Source organism: Leopardus geoffroyi, chromosome C2 (assembly GCF_018350155.1).
Source record: "Leopardus geoffroyi isolate Oge1 chromosome C2, O.geoffroyi_Oge1_pat1.0, whole genome shotgun sequence".
Taxonomy (NCBI): domain Eukaryota; kingdom Metazoa; phylum Chordata; class Mammalia; order Carnivora; family Felidae; genus Leopardus; species Leopardus geoffroyi.
The window spans coordinates 27,950,566-27,963,374 of NC_059333.1; positions in this window are offsets into that span (position 1 = coordinate 27,950,566).

The following is a 12,809-nucleotide window of genomic DNA, read 5'->3' on the forward strand; positions in this document are numbered from 1 at the left end:
TTCTCATGTGTGCAGATACTGCTATCTGACTTGGTCCAGTCACCACTTTTTTTCATTACCTTGCCTGAGATGCCATCTCAAGAGGGAGACAAACTCAGGAACTAAACTTTTAAGACAATTCACCCAGTACAAACCTCCACAGGCTTCTGTTTATAGTCCAGGACTATAAAGTTCTTCTGCTTCATACAGTGAAGTCCTTTCCAAGAAGCTTAACCAGGAGCACCACTGTATGTTTGGTTCAGTCCTCAGTCCTTTCATGAAGAAATGAGGAAGGTCCTTCTCTACCTCTCCAGACATTTTATGCTACTAACACTTTAATTCATATATTTTCTTTTTAAATCTCCTGCATTGTGTTCTCTTCACATTTCATTTATTGAAATGAAAGTTTTATCCATGGTCCTCAGTGCCCAGGTCTGTGGTTAATAATACAGATTTTCAATTTTTTAAAAAATGTTAGTTTATTTATTTTGAGAGAGTGCGAGAGAGCACAAGAGAGTGTGTGAGCTAAAGAGGAGGGGTAGAGAGAGAGAGAGAGAATCCCAATGTGGGCCTCAATCTCACAAACCGAACTATGATGTCATCATGACTTGAGCTGCAACCAAGAGTCAGATGCTTAATCGACTGAGCCACCCAGACACTCCCGATTTTAAATTTTTTATGGGACTTTATTTTTTAGGGAAGTTTTAGGTTCACAGTAAAAATGAACAGAAGGTACAGAGATTTTCCCACATATCTCCCATCCCCATCCATGTACAGCTTCCTCCTTATCAACATTCCCCACAGTGTGGTGTATTTGTTAGCCATGATGAACCTACATGGACACATCATTATCATCCAAAGTCCATAGTTTATATTAGAGTTCACTCTTGGTGTTGTATATCGTATGGACAAATGTATAATGCTGTGTACCTGAAATGTAGTATCACACAGAGTACTTTCACTGCCCCCACATCTATGATGCCCAGGCTGTTCATCCTTTCAGACAGTCATCTTTTTGTTGTCTCTGTAGTTTTGTCTTTTCCAGATATCACATAGTTGGAATTATATTGTATGTAGTCTTTTCAGATTGGCTTCTTTTACTTAGTATATGCGTTTAAGTTTCCTCCATGTCTTTTTTTTTTAATGTTTTTATTTTATTTTTGAGAGGGAGAGAGAAAGCATGAGCAGGGGAGGGGAAGAGAGAGAGGGAGACACAGAATCTGAAGCAGGCTCCAGGCTTCCAGCTGTCAGCACTGAGCCCGAAGCGGGGCTCCAACCAAAGAAACGCCAGATCATGACCTGAGCTGAAGTCAGATGCTTAACCAAGTGAGCCACCCAGGAGCCCCTTAAATTCTTATCACTTCTTTCCTTATCTTTACTTTGGATTTAATTTACTCTCCTTTTTCTAGTTTTATAAAGCAAATGCTTAGATTATTGATTCTGGGTCTTCTTTTCTAATATGAGCATTCTAAATGCTCTAAATTTCCCTCTCACCACTACTTTCACTATCCTACAAATTTTGATAAGCTGCATTTTTATTTTTATTTGGTTCACATATTTTAAATTTTCTTTTGAGATTTCTTCTTTGATCCACGTGTTATTTAGAAGTGTGTTCTTTTAATGTCCAAGCATTTTGGTACTTTCTAGTTATCTTTCTGTTATTGATTTCTGATTCAATTCCATTGTGGTCTGAGAGCAGATATTGTATACTTCATGCTATTTTAAATTTGTTAAGGTATGTTTATGGCCCAGCATGTAGTCTATTTTGATGAGTGTTAGGGGACCCAGAGAAAAATGTGTATTCTGTTGATGTTGGATGAAGTAGTCTGCAGATGTCAATTATACCCACTTGATTGACGGTGTTTTTGAGTTCAACTGTGTCCTTACTGATTTTCTGCCTGCTGTCTCTGCATTTCTGACAGGGATATTGAAGTATCCAACTATAATAGTGGATCATCTATTTCTTCCATACAGTTTTATAAGTTTTTGCCTCACATATTTTGATGCTCTGTTGTTAGGTGCATATATGTTTTCCTGGAGAATTGACACATTTATCATTTTTTTTGACACATTTATCATTATACAATGTTCTTCTTTATCCTTAATAACTTTCCTTGCTCTGATGTCTGCTCTGACTAAAATTAATATAGTTATTTCCTCTTTTTTTGTTTAGTGTTAACGTGCTATATCTTTCTCCACTTACTTTTATTCTCTATGTGGCTTCGCATTTTTGTGAGGGTATGTTTGTAGACAGCATGTCATTGGGTCTTATTTTTTGATCCTCTCTACAATCTCTGTCTTGTAATTGATGCATTTAGACCATTGATACTAAAAATGATTCTTGACATAGGTGGATTAATATCTGCCACATTTATTACTATTTTCTACTGTTGCCCTTATTCTTTGTTCCTATCTTGTCTTCCACTCTTTCGTGTCTTTTGTAGTTTTAACTGAACACTTTATATAAATCCATTTTCTTTCCCTTCTTAACATATCAGTTATATTTCTTTTTTATTTTTAGCTGTTGCTCTAGAGATTGCAATATACACATAACTAACCCAAGTTCACTTTCAAATAACACTAAACTGCTTCATGGGTAGTGTAAGTACCTTTATAATAACAAATTAATCAAATTCTTCTCTCCCATCCCTGTATCATTGCTTCATTCATTTCACTCATATATGTTTGAATCTATTGTTGCTGTTGTTATTTTGAACAAATTAGTATCTGCCAGACAAATTAAGAATAAGAAAAAATATGTTTTTACTTTAACTTCACTTATTCATTCTCTGATCCTCTTCCTTTTTTAACATAGATCTGAGTTTCTGGCCTGCATTGTTTTCCTTCTTTCTTCTTTCCTTTCTTTCTAAGGAACAGCTTTTAACATCTCTTGCATGGCAGGTATACTGGCAACGGATTCCCTCAAGTTTTGTTTGTTTGAGAAAGTCTTTATTTCTCTTTCACTTTTGAAGCATAGTTTCACAGGTTACAGATTTCTAGGTTCATACTTTATTTATTCAACACTTGGAATATTGCAGCCCACTGCTCTTGCTTGCATGACTTCTGGGAAGCCAGATGTAATTCTTTTTTTTTTTTTAAGTTTATTTATTTCGAGAGAGAGAGGGAGAGAGAGAGGGAAAGAATGAGTACACATAGGGAAGGGGCAGAGAGAGAGGGAGAGAGAGAATCCCCAGCAGTCTCTGTCTCTCTCAAAATAAATACATAAAAATTAATTTGGGGGAAATTCTCTGCCTTTATTTCTTCAAATACTTACTCTTTTTCTCGTTTCTTCTCTGTCTAGGATTCTATTACACATGTTACACCTTTTGTAGTTGTCTCATAGTTCTTAGATAGTCTGTTCTGTTTTCCTCAGTTTTTTTTTTTTTTTAATCTTTGGTTTTTGGTTTTGGAAGTTTCTATGGAGATGTCGTCATACTTAGAGTCTTTCCTCAGCCATGTTCAATCTGTGAAGAAACGAATCAAATGTGTCTTTCATTTCTGTTATAGTGTTTTTGATCTCCAGCACTTCTTTTTAGTTCTTTTTTATACTTTTTTCTCTCTGCTTATATTGCCTATCTATTCTTGAATACCGTCTACCTATTAGAACTCTTAATATATTAAACATAATTTTTTTAAATTCCTGGTCTGATAATTCTAACACCACTGTGAGATTTGAGTCTGGTTCTGTCTTGCAGACCATGTGTGTGTTTTTTGTTTGTTTTTTTCTTTTCTTTTCTTTTTTTTTTTTTTTTTTTGTCTTTCGACATGCCTTGTAATTTTCTCAATAGTAGGACATGATGTATAAGGTAAAAGGAATTGCTGAGAACCAGTTTTTAGTAATGTAGTGGGAAAGTGTGGAGGGAATAGAAATGTTCTACAGTCCTGATTAGGTCTCAGTCTAGTTTAATGAGTCTATGCACTGGACTATGAATTTTACCCCTGAGGTGAGACAGGATGGCTAGGGTTGACTGGAGTTGGTTTTTTTCCCTTTCCACAAGTCAGTGAGGCTCTGGTTAAATAGTTTCTCCTGAGGGAAGAAAAGAATGATATGGTTGTTTCATGATTTTTCCCGTCCCCCTACTGGAAGCACAAAGAGATTTTTCTCCTCTACTTACTGTGAGAATTTGGTAGAGCTCCAGAAGGTAACAGTCATAAAATTGTGGGGGCCCCCTGATGGCTGGGTCCCTCTGGAGTTTTTAATCTCTCAGAATTGTCCACACTAAACCTCCAGCAACTCAACAATTACAGTTCAGGTTTCCCAAACACGAGACTGCTTCCCATGGCGGTTTCTACCCTACTAAGTTGTGGTTCTCTTAATTTGTCTGTCTCTCCAGTTTTGGAGACAGCAGTTTGCTCCATGACCTCACTTCTCTTAGGGATCTAAGAAGGGCTGTTGATTTTTCAGTTGGTTCCACTTTTAACTGTTGTTAGGATACAGTGGCAACTTCTAAGCTGGTGTCACTGACCAGAAGCCAGAAGTCTCTGACAGTAGATTTTATTCAATAAACTTTATTAAGCAGTGTCTTAGGAGTAAGTAACTAGAAATATCTGTACAATTCAATATCATCCAGCATTTGCAAACCCCTTCAGATTCCTAATTATGTGAGAAGGGGGACATCGTATCACAAACCATATCTCCTTCATTGTTTTTACTGACTCCTCCCTTCACGTTCTTCCAAAGGATCCCACTACTCCCTGACAACCTTCCAAAAAAGACAATGGAAATATAGTGTAGGCTTCTCCTCTCACTGGTCTTTCTCCACCAAGGAATAGCCCCAGCAATTCTGGGAAATTTGTTTTTCTCCACTTTGTTGCTCACCTGGTGTTTTCAGCTTAAGGGCAAGTCTTCATTATATTATGAATTTCAGAGAAAAAATGTAGTGGTGATACTGGATTATAGGATTTCAGAATCTTTTGTTGTTGTTGTTGTGATTTAAGAATGAAGTTTTAGTCCCATTAGAAGCATGTAGGGTTTGCAAAAATATTTTGGAGAATTTCCTTCTTTTCCACCCCACGTTCCCATAATCTGTTCAGTATGGTACTTGACACTTAGGGATCTTCAAGTGGTAGCGTTTATCAGACAAAATATTAGGTGCTGGAGAATGAGCATGAACCAGTCCAACAAAGCTTTATTGCTCATTCTTTTACACTCATAAAACTCCCCCAGAGGGCTATAGGGAGGGTACCCTGGAGATCATACTGGAAAATTTTACAGTTTATTAAAAAGATGTCTCTTTATTTGTATAACCCCACAATTCAGCTTAAGCTATGGACATAGATAGCACGATAAAATTATCCATTTTGTAAGGATTTTTAACTTCCAGATGGAGGTGTGTTCTGAAAACAGAGGCAGTTCCTCTCAGGCTTTGGGCAAAAAGTCTTAATGCCCCATGTCACACTCTCAGATACTTTTACCCGAATATAGCAATTTGGAGATTTTTTTCCCCCAAGTTTTTAAACGGGGGTGTAATGCCTGGTTATACATATTTAACTTACAAGGGATCACATGCAACAGATTCAGCTTTGGGGTTCAAAGTTGGGCTTGAACAGATATTCCCAGTAATAGCAGAAGACAACTACAGGTGTCTCCCCCTATGTTAAGGAAGGCAGAAACATTTATCTAGCAGTATTACAAGTCAAAATAATAAGAAAAAGACACATAAGGAAAAAAAAAAACTGTTCTCTCTCTGAAGCAGAACTTGGGGGAGGGAGCTAACTCATCCTTACCACCACTGCTACCAACAACAAAATTCTTTCTAACTCCTGCTGCTACCTGTCTACTCATTTGTTACTTACTATATGATCTTCTATCCCTAAATATCTCAAACACTTCTCTCTTCAACTTCATTGGGAACAAGTGATGATTCATTTAGGATTCTATATACATGTGTTGAAAAATTATCACAAAGTGTCTGGAAATGTCAAAATCGAGTAAGCAAATGTGCTTTGATTACTTACATATTCAATAAATATAACATATGAGCTACTGCAGAGTTCAAAATTTTCCCACCCTTCATGAGGGTGGATAAATAAAAGAAGCTTAACGAAACTTCATCAAACGTTTCTGGAATTAAAACAACTGGGCTATTTGCCACGCCCCACAGTTTGGAATGTAGACAATCAGGATTTAGGGGGTGTAAGGCTCCAGCCAAATTAAGATGATGCAAGCCATTGTGTTAGATGATGGGGAAGGTCTGCTTTACTCCTACTCAAAATGCCTGGGAAACAGGAAATACGGGTCAATTAAGATGGCCCTTTTGTAGTAGAAAAGTAATTGTTGCATGCCAGAGAACAGTGAATGGGTATTATTGATGATTCTGTGATTAAAGAAGACTTAGCTTTTGCTATTATGACAGCCATTTGACTGCTGCCTTGCAAATCAACACAAATTAATATGTTCATGACGACTGAACAATTACAATGGAAAAAAAAAACAAAACTTACTCTTGATCCTTGCTAGGAGGAGAAAGGTCAAGACATGTCCAGGATGGAAGTAATTCAGAGCTCTCTCTAAGACATGTGAAAGTTAGCCATGCTAGAGGGCATTTTAGTCAATGTGGGGACTATGCTGCTATAAAGATACCTAAAATTTTAGTACTCACTTGCATTTTGAGGCTGTCTAGTATCCTATTTGGGGTTAATTTCCCATGGTATATAACCTTGTTGGGAGGCAGTATCTTATTTCCTGCTACATAGGGGAATGAGAACAGGGTATACCCTGGTACTCAGGTAGTGATAACGATTTAATTATTTCAATTGGATGTTTCCACACATGGCTTGGGATATTTAGTCTGTGATACATACAAAGGTAGAAGCAAGTCATTCTAAGCAGCAGTCCCACATCTGGGTTAGATGAGATGTTAAGAGATATCCCTTTAGGTGAGTCTTCTACCAAAGTAGTTAGTTCCTGATATCATGTTTATATATATATATATATATATATATATATATATATATATACATATATATATATGTATATGTATATGTATTTGTATGTATATATGCATGTGTATATGTATTTGTATGTATATATACATACATATATATATATATATATATATGCTTGAATCTCCTTAAATATATGTATACTTAAATACATGCATATTCTTGAATATCTATCTATCTATCTATCACCTTAAGCTAGTCTCAACATATTTCTGCTACTTATTGTAAGACAATGTAATTGATACATAGCTTACACCAACATAAGCAAAATATTCCTGGGGAAATATGGAGAAAAATGAGATTATCTGCTTTGGGTGCATACAGTTAGAAGTCCTATAATATTCCGGTAGGGGAATTTACCAATCCATGGCAAAGAGTTGTGAAACTTCCACTTCAATCTTCCTGTGTTCATTTGAGGACAAGGTCTAGGACACGACATTGCTGCCACCAGAGAGTGACAGCAGAAATTCAAGGACTGCATGGTGGCATGGTTCCTTTTGATAGAATTAGATGGTTTGAAAAAAAGTAATTACAGTTTCAAATATCTGAATTTTGAGAGCTTGAAATAGGATATTTAGGTGGTTTTTGCCCACCCTCCATGAAACATCCTCTGTCCTCCGAAGCAGATTCCCCTTTCTTGCCTCATGGCTCATTCTCAGTTGCCTGAAGATTATTCTGTTACCATCTCACCTTAGTTAGTGATTTCATAGAGAGGAAACCTATTACCTGCATGTCAGTCCCCATGCATACTTTATCTAGACCTGTTACTAGAGTTAGGTGTCAGGATAGCAAAAAACATAAACTACAAGTAAAACCTTGCAAATTGGGTTGATGCCATATACATGAAGAAGAATCACAGTCGTGACTTACATTGGAAAAAACCTGGGGGATCTGTATAAGAACAGATTTTAGGGTGCTCACACAAGGCTGAAACATTTTTAGATCACCAATACCAGTTGCTAAGGTAAAACTCTCTCTTGCCATACTGTGAACATTGATATTTGTAAAACTTTGCTAAAACTTTCTCATGTGTGTTCAGAGAAACTAATATAGTTAGTTGATCATCATCTCCAAGGGACTATATAAAGAAACATTTGAAAAATTACAAGTCTGATGGATTGTGCAATTTTGAATATTTTGTTAGCTGTTCTCTTTTCAGTCCTGCCGTATCCTCCCCTTGGTCGCCTACACTTGGCTTATTTTCCATCACAACTATCAGTGATATATTCAGTCTCATTAGGTTACAAGGAAGAATTAAGGAGCAGCCAGACTTGCGTACCTTTTAGAATTCTTTCATCCTATTGTTTGAAACTCATCTTTCCTTCCATCTGGCCACAAATGACGAGAGAGTTGAGAATGAAAATATCAAAACCTGTTCTCATACATTCATCAATAACCTCTGTTCTAGATTTCTCCATTCCAAACTCTTCTTTTTCGACAAAGTATTTTTATTTTCTCTCACCACAAACATTGGCCTTGTGATGGTCCTAACACTCAAGTCTTTGCTACATTGCTCTTGATAATAATTCTCTGTGAACTGTTTTAGAGAATGGGCAATATTTCTTTCCATCAATTTAAACATATTGCAATTTAATGTTTTTCAAAATAGAAAAAAAATGGCAGTAGTTGTTTTCATGAGTGAAAAAAAGGAAAACCATTGGCCTGAAATCTACAAAGGACCATGAGATACATAATTATAATTCTTTCATTTACTAGGAGAGAAAAAGAATACCCTTAATGCTCTTTAACAATTAGTATGAAAACAAGAGTAAGACAGAGAAGAAACCTAGGAGGGTCAAAAGGACATATCCTCTTGGAGAATTGAAAACAATTACACATATAAGTAGGTTGTAGTATGTGGTATTATGCCCTTGTTTTAAAAAATACAAAGACATAATTTTACACGATCACTCTGAGAATGCATGCTAGATACATCATATAAATTTACACACTGTATTACAACTGCCTATTGGAAATTTATTGCATGCACCTTCATTCTATAACTTAGGGGGTGCATTTGTGAGTTCCCCAGAGAAACAGAAGCAATAGGATATATACATATTTATATAGAGGGAAAAAATATTCTCAGGGATTGACTCACATGATTGTGGGAGCAAGCAGGTCTAAACTCTGTAGGGCAGAAAAAAGCTGGAAATTCAGCTAAGAGCTGATGTAATCTTGAGTCCAAAGACCAGAAATTCAGGTAGAATTTCTATAATGCAGTTTGAAGACAGAATTCCTTCTACTTTGGGAAACCTTGGTCTTTGCTCTTAAGAATTTCAATTGTTTGGGGCTCCTCGGTGGCTCAGTCGGTTAAGCGTCCAACTTTGGCTCAGGTCATGATCTTGTGGTTCATGAGTTTGAGCCCTGCATAGGGCTCTGTGCTAATAGCTCAGAGCCTGGAGTCTGTCTTCAGATTCTGTATCTCCCTCTCTCCCTGTCCCTTCCCTGCTCATGCTGTCTTTCTTTCCCTCAAAAATAAATAAAACATTTAAAAAAATTAAAAGAAAAGAATTTCAATTGTTTGCATGAGTCTCACACTCTGGAGGATAATATGCTTTACTCAAAGTCTACTAATTCAAATTACATCTAAAAAATATCTTTACAGCAACACTAGATTGTTGTATGACCAAACAACTGCGCACCATCGTCTAACCAAATTGACACATAAAATTAACCATCATAGAAGGTTTTGGGGGAAAGGACACTATGTTTTGACAGAGAGAGAGAGAGGAAGAAAGAGAGCGAGTGAGCGAGCATGTGTGCAAGTTGGGGAGGAGCATAGGGAGAGGAAGAGAGAATCTTAAGCAGGCTCCACACTCAGTGCAGAGCCTGACTGGCAGCTTGAACCAGTCACCAGTCTGGGGCACCTGGTGACTCGGTTGGTTAAGCATCCAACTCTTTATTGAGCTGAAATCAAGAGTTGGATGCTTAACCAACCGAGTCACCAGGTGCCCCAGAAAGAAAAATGTGTATCTAATCTGCTCGTAGTTGCTGGTGGTCTTTTCTCTTATGGTCATTGTTCTCAATTGATTTTATTAAATATTTACAACTATTTTGAATCTGTTATACACAGATGAATGTTTAGTACATTGTACTCTAATATTCATCCACGGCAGATTTTTCTACTGAATGTACATTAATCCATTAGGTCCATTATTTTCTGCAACTCAGCATCTGGTGGCTCGTGCTTTGCTTCATCACTTCAGCAGCCTACATACAAAAATAGTGTAAAGAACAGAGTAGACAAGTACTAATTAAAATTATACAAATAAGAATTGTGTCCCCAAAGATGAAAGAATGAGAACATTTTGTTCTGACATATTGAGAGTCAGAAAAAATGAATTCAACAGGAAGACATAGCAGGATATTTTAAGTAGAGTAGCAGATTATAAACCTACATAGTAACCATCATGTGTTACAAGTCACTTCTGTTGCTTAGCAGAGCCTACTCTTAGTTATACCTGGAGAATTGTGTATCAAGAACTTCTGCAAATATCCCTGTCTCAAAAAAATCCACCTCCACCCAAACTAATGGTACAAGGCTAACTGTATTGTTTCTTCAGAAACTGGATCGGCTTCTCTCTGAAAGGACTTGATAATTCATGTGCAACTCAGAATTATTTTCGTTCTACATCTTGCAACCAATTCCCACATACAACACGTTAGGAAAGTCATTTCAACAGATTGTCAAGTAAAGAAGATAACAAAAGAAAGCCAAATATATGAATGACTCATGTTTGGATTCCTATAAAATAGCTTTATTTTTGTTTGTTTTTGTTTTTGTAATGAGCAAAGATGCAATATTTTGCTCTGAATCCTTCCGTGTGGTAGCTAAAATTCTCTTTTGCAGTACAAATGGTAAGTCATTTTATATTATCTTGGGAGTTTCATGAATGTCTTTTCTCATTGAGATTCCATCTGTGTCCAGTAGAAGGAGCACTCAGCTAAAAGGAAAACAAAACAGACTTAAAGCAAAATTTCTAAAATGCTAGCAGCCCTGGACACTATTTCAGAGACAGCTGCTCTGAAGCGAGGCTGTAGTCTGTGGATGGACAGTTTTACTTGAACTTGATTCAGGATGAAGCTATTAGGCAGCAAATGAAAATGTGGGCCTGGACTTTACCTTTGGTGACTTTATCCCTGGGAGGCTCTCAAAACTGCTGGTCAGGCGCTCAGTAGTTAACGTATCCAGAGGAAAACTTGTCCCCAAAGGTAGGGTCACCATTCTGGACTTTTATCTTCTTTTGGATACTGACTTGATTAATTCTTTACTACAGTAGTTCCCCTCTTATCTGTGGGGAATATTTTCCAAGACCCCCAGCAGATGCCTGAAAACGCAGATAGTACTAAACTCTGTATATACCAGGTTTTTTCCTATACACACCTACCAATGATAAAGTTTAATTGATCAATTAGGCACAGTAAAAGATTAACAGCAACAAATAATAAAATAGAACAATGATAACAATATATACAGTTATAAAAGTTATGGGCATGTGGTCTCTCTCTCAAAATGCCTTATTGTACCATACTCACCCTTCTGGTGATGATGTGAGATGATAAAGTGCCCATGTGATAAGATGAAAGGAAGTGAATGACGTAGGCAGTATGACAGATCAGGCTACTGATCTTCCGATGACATGTCAGAAGGGGGATCATCTGCTTCCAGACTGAGGTTGACCCTGGATAACTGACACCATGGGAAGCAAAACTACGTGTAAGGAAGACTAAGTATTTTGTGAGCTTTCCAGTGTTGTGTAGCTAATGCTTTTATATTGTGTTTCGATTTTTTCCGTTAGCAATCTTGGCTCAAAATATGTAGTCCTACCAGGCACCTGGTGTCTCTGTCGGTTAAGCATCTGACTCTTGATTTTGGCTCAGGTCGTGATCTCACAGTTCGTGGTGCGGAGCCTGCTTGGGATTCTCTCTCTCCTTCTCCCCCACTCTCTGTCTGTCTCTCTCTCTTTCTCAAAATAAATAGATAAACTTCAAAAAATGTATTCTTACCTTACCAGAAATAGAGTTCATCTTCATTTCTTAACTCTTTTATATGCTTCCTGTGTCTCTTAAATTTGGATGTGCACAATGACCACTGTATTGAAGATCAAAGTCAAGTTTTATGAAATCTAATTTGCATACTGTAATGTGGATAGTGTTGTTTTTAACATTATTTATCTCATTTTGCTGAGTTGTAATTGTGCTTATTAATTGATTGCCTTTGAGCCTTGGTTGGGGCTTTCTTCCAATTTAAAGAGCCTCCCTATCTGAAAGTTGCCTATTCTCTCCTGCCCATATTAGAAAGGCTTATTTCCAAGCCAATTCCATCCACGACTTCTTCTACACCTCATTCTTATTTGATCACTTCTTATTCTGAAATACCATTTAATTATTCTCTCTGATATACATGGTGTTTCTACTCATTAAGGGTTAGCAATTGTGGCAGGCAGGATGATTTTGTTTGCAGCCCTGGGTTGCAAAGTCTCCTAAGACAGGGTTTAAACTCTTAGTATCTTTCTATGAATTTATTTGTGTGCTTTAGTTAAAATAGGGAGCCTAGATTTATTAGAAACATCACTTTGAATATCGCACTACATGTTAGAGTTTTCTATTGCTCTCTGGACTGTATAGAAGCTTCTGAACATTCATTACCTTAATTCAGTGTGTTTCACTAGAGAATTTTAACTGGTATGTGGTGAGTTTTTTTCCTCCATTTTTAATTGTTATGACTTTTAGTGCATATAAAAAATAGCATGAAACCCACGATTTCACAAATATGGTTATGGTAACATGGGCATCATGAATAATAGACATGTTAGTGAGAAGATAAAGGGATTTTTTTGAAATTCATGAACAGGTAGATGGATGTGTAGGCTGATGATAAA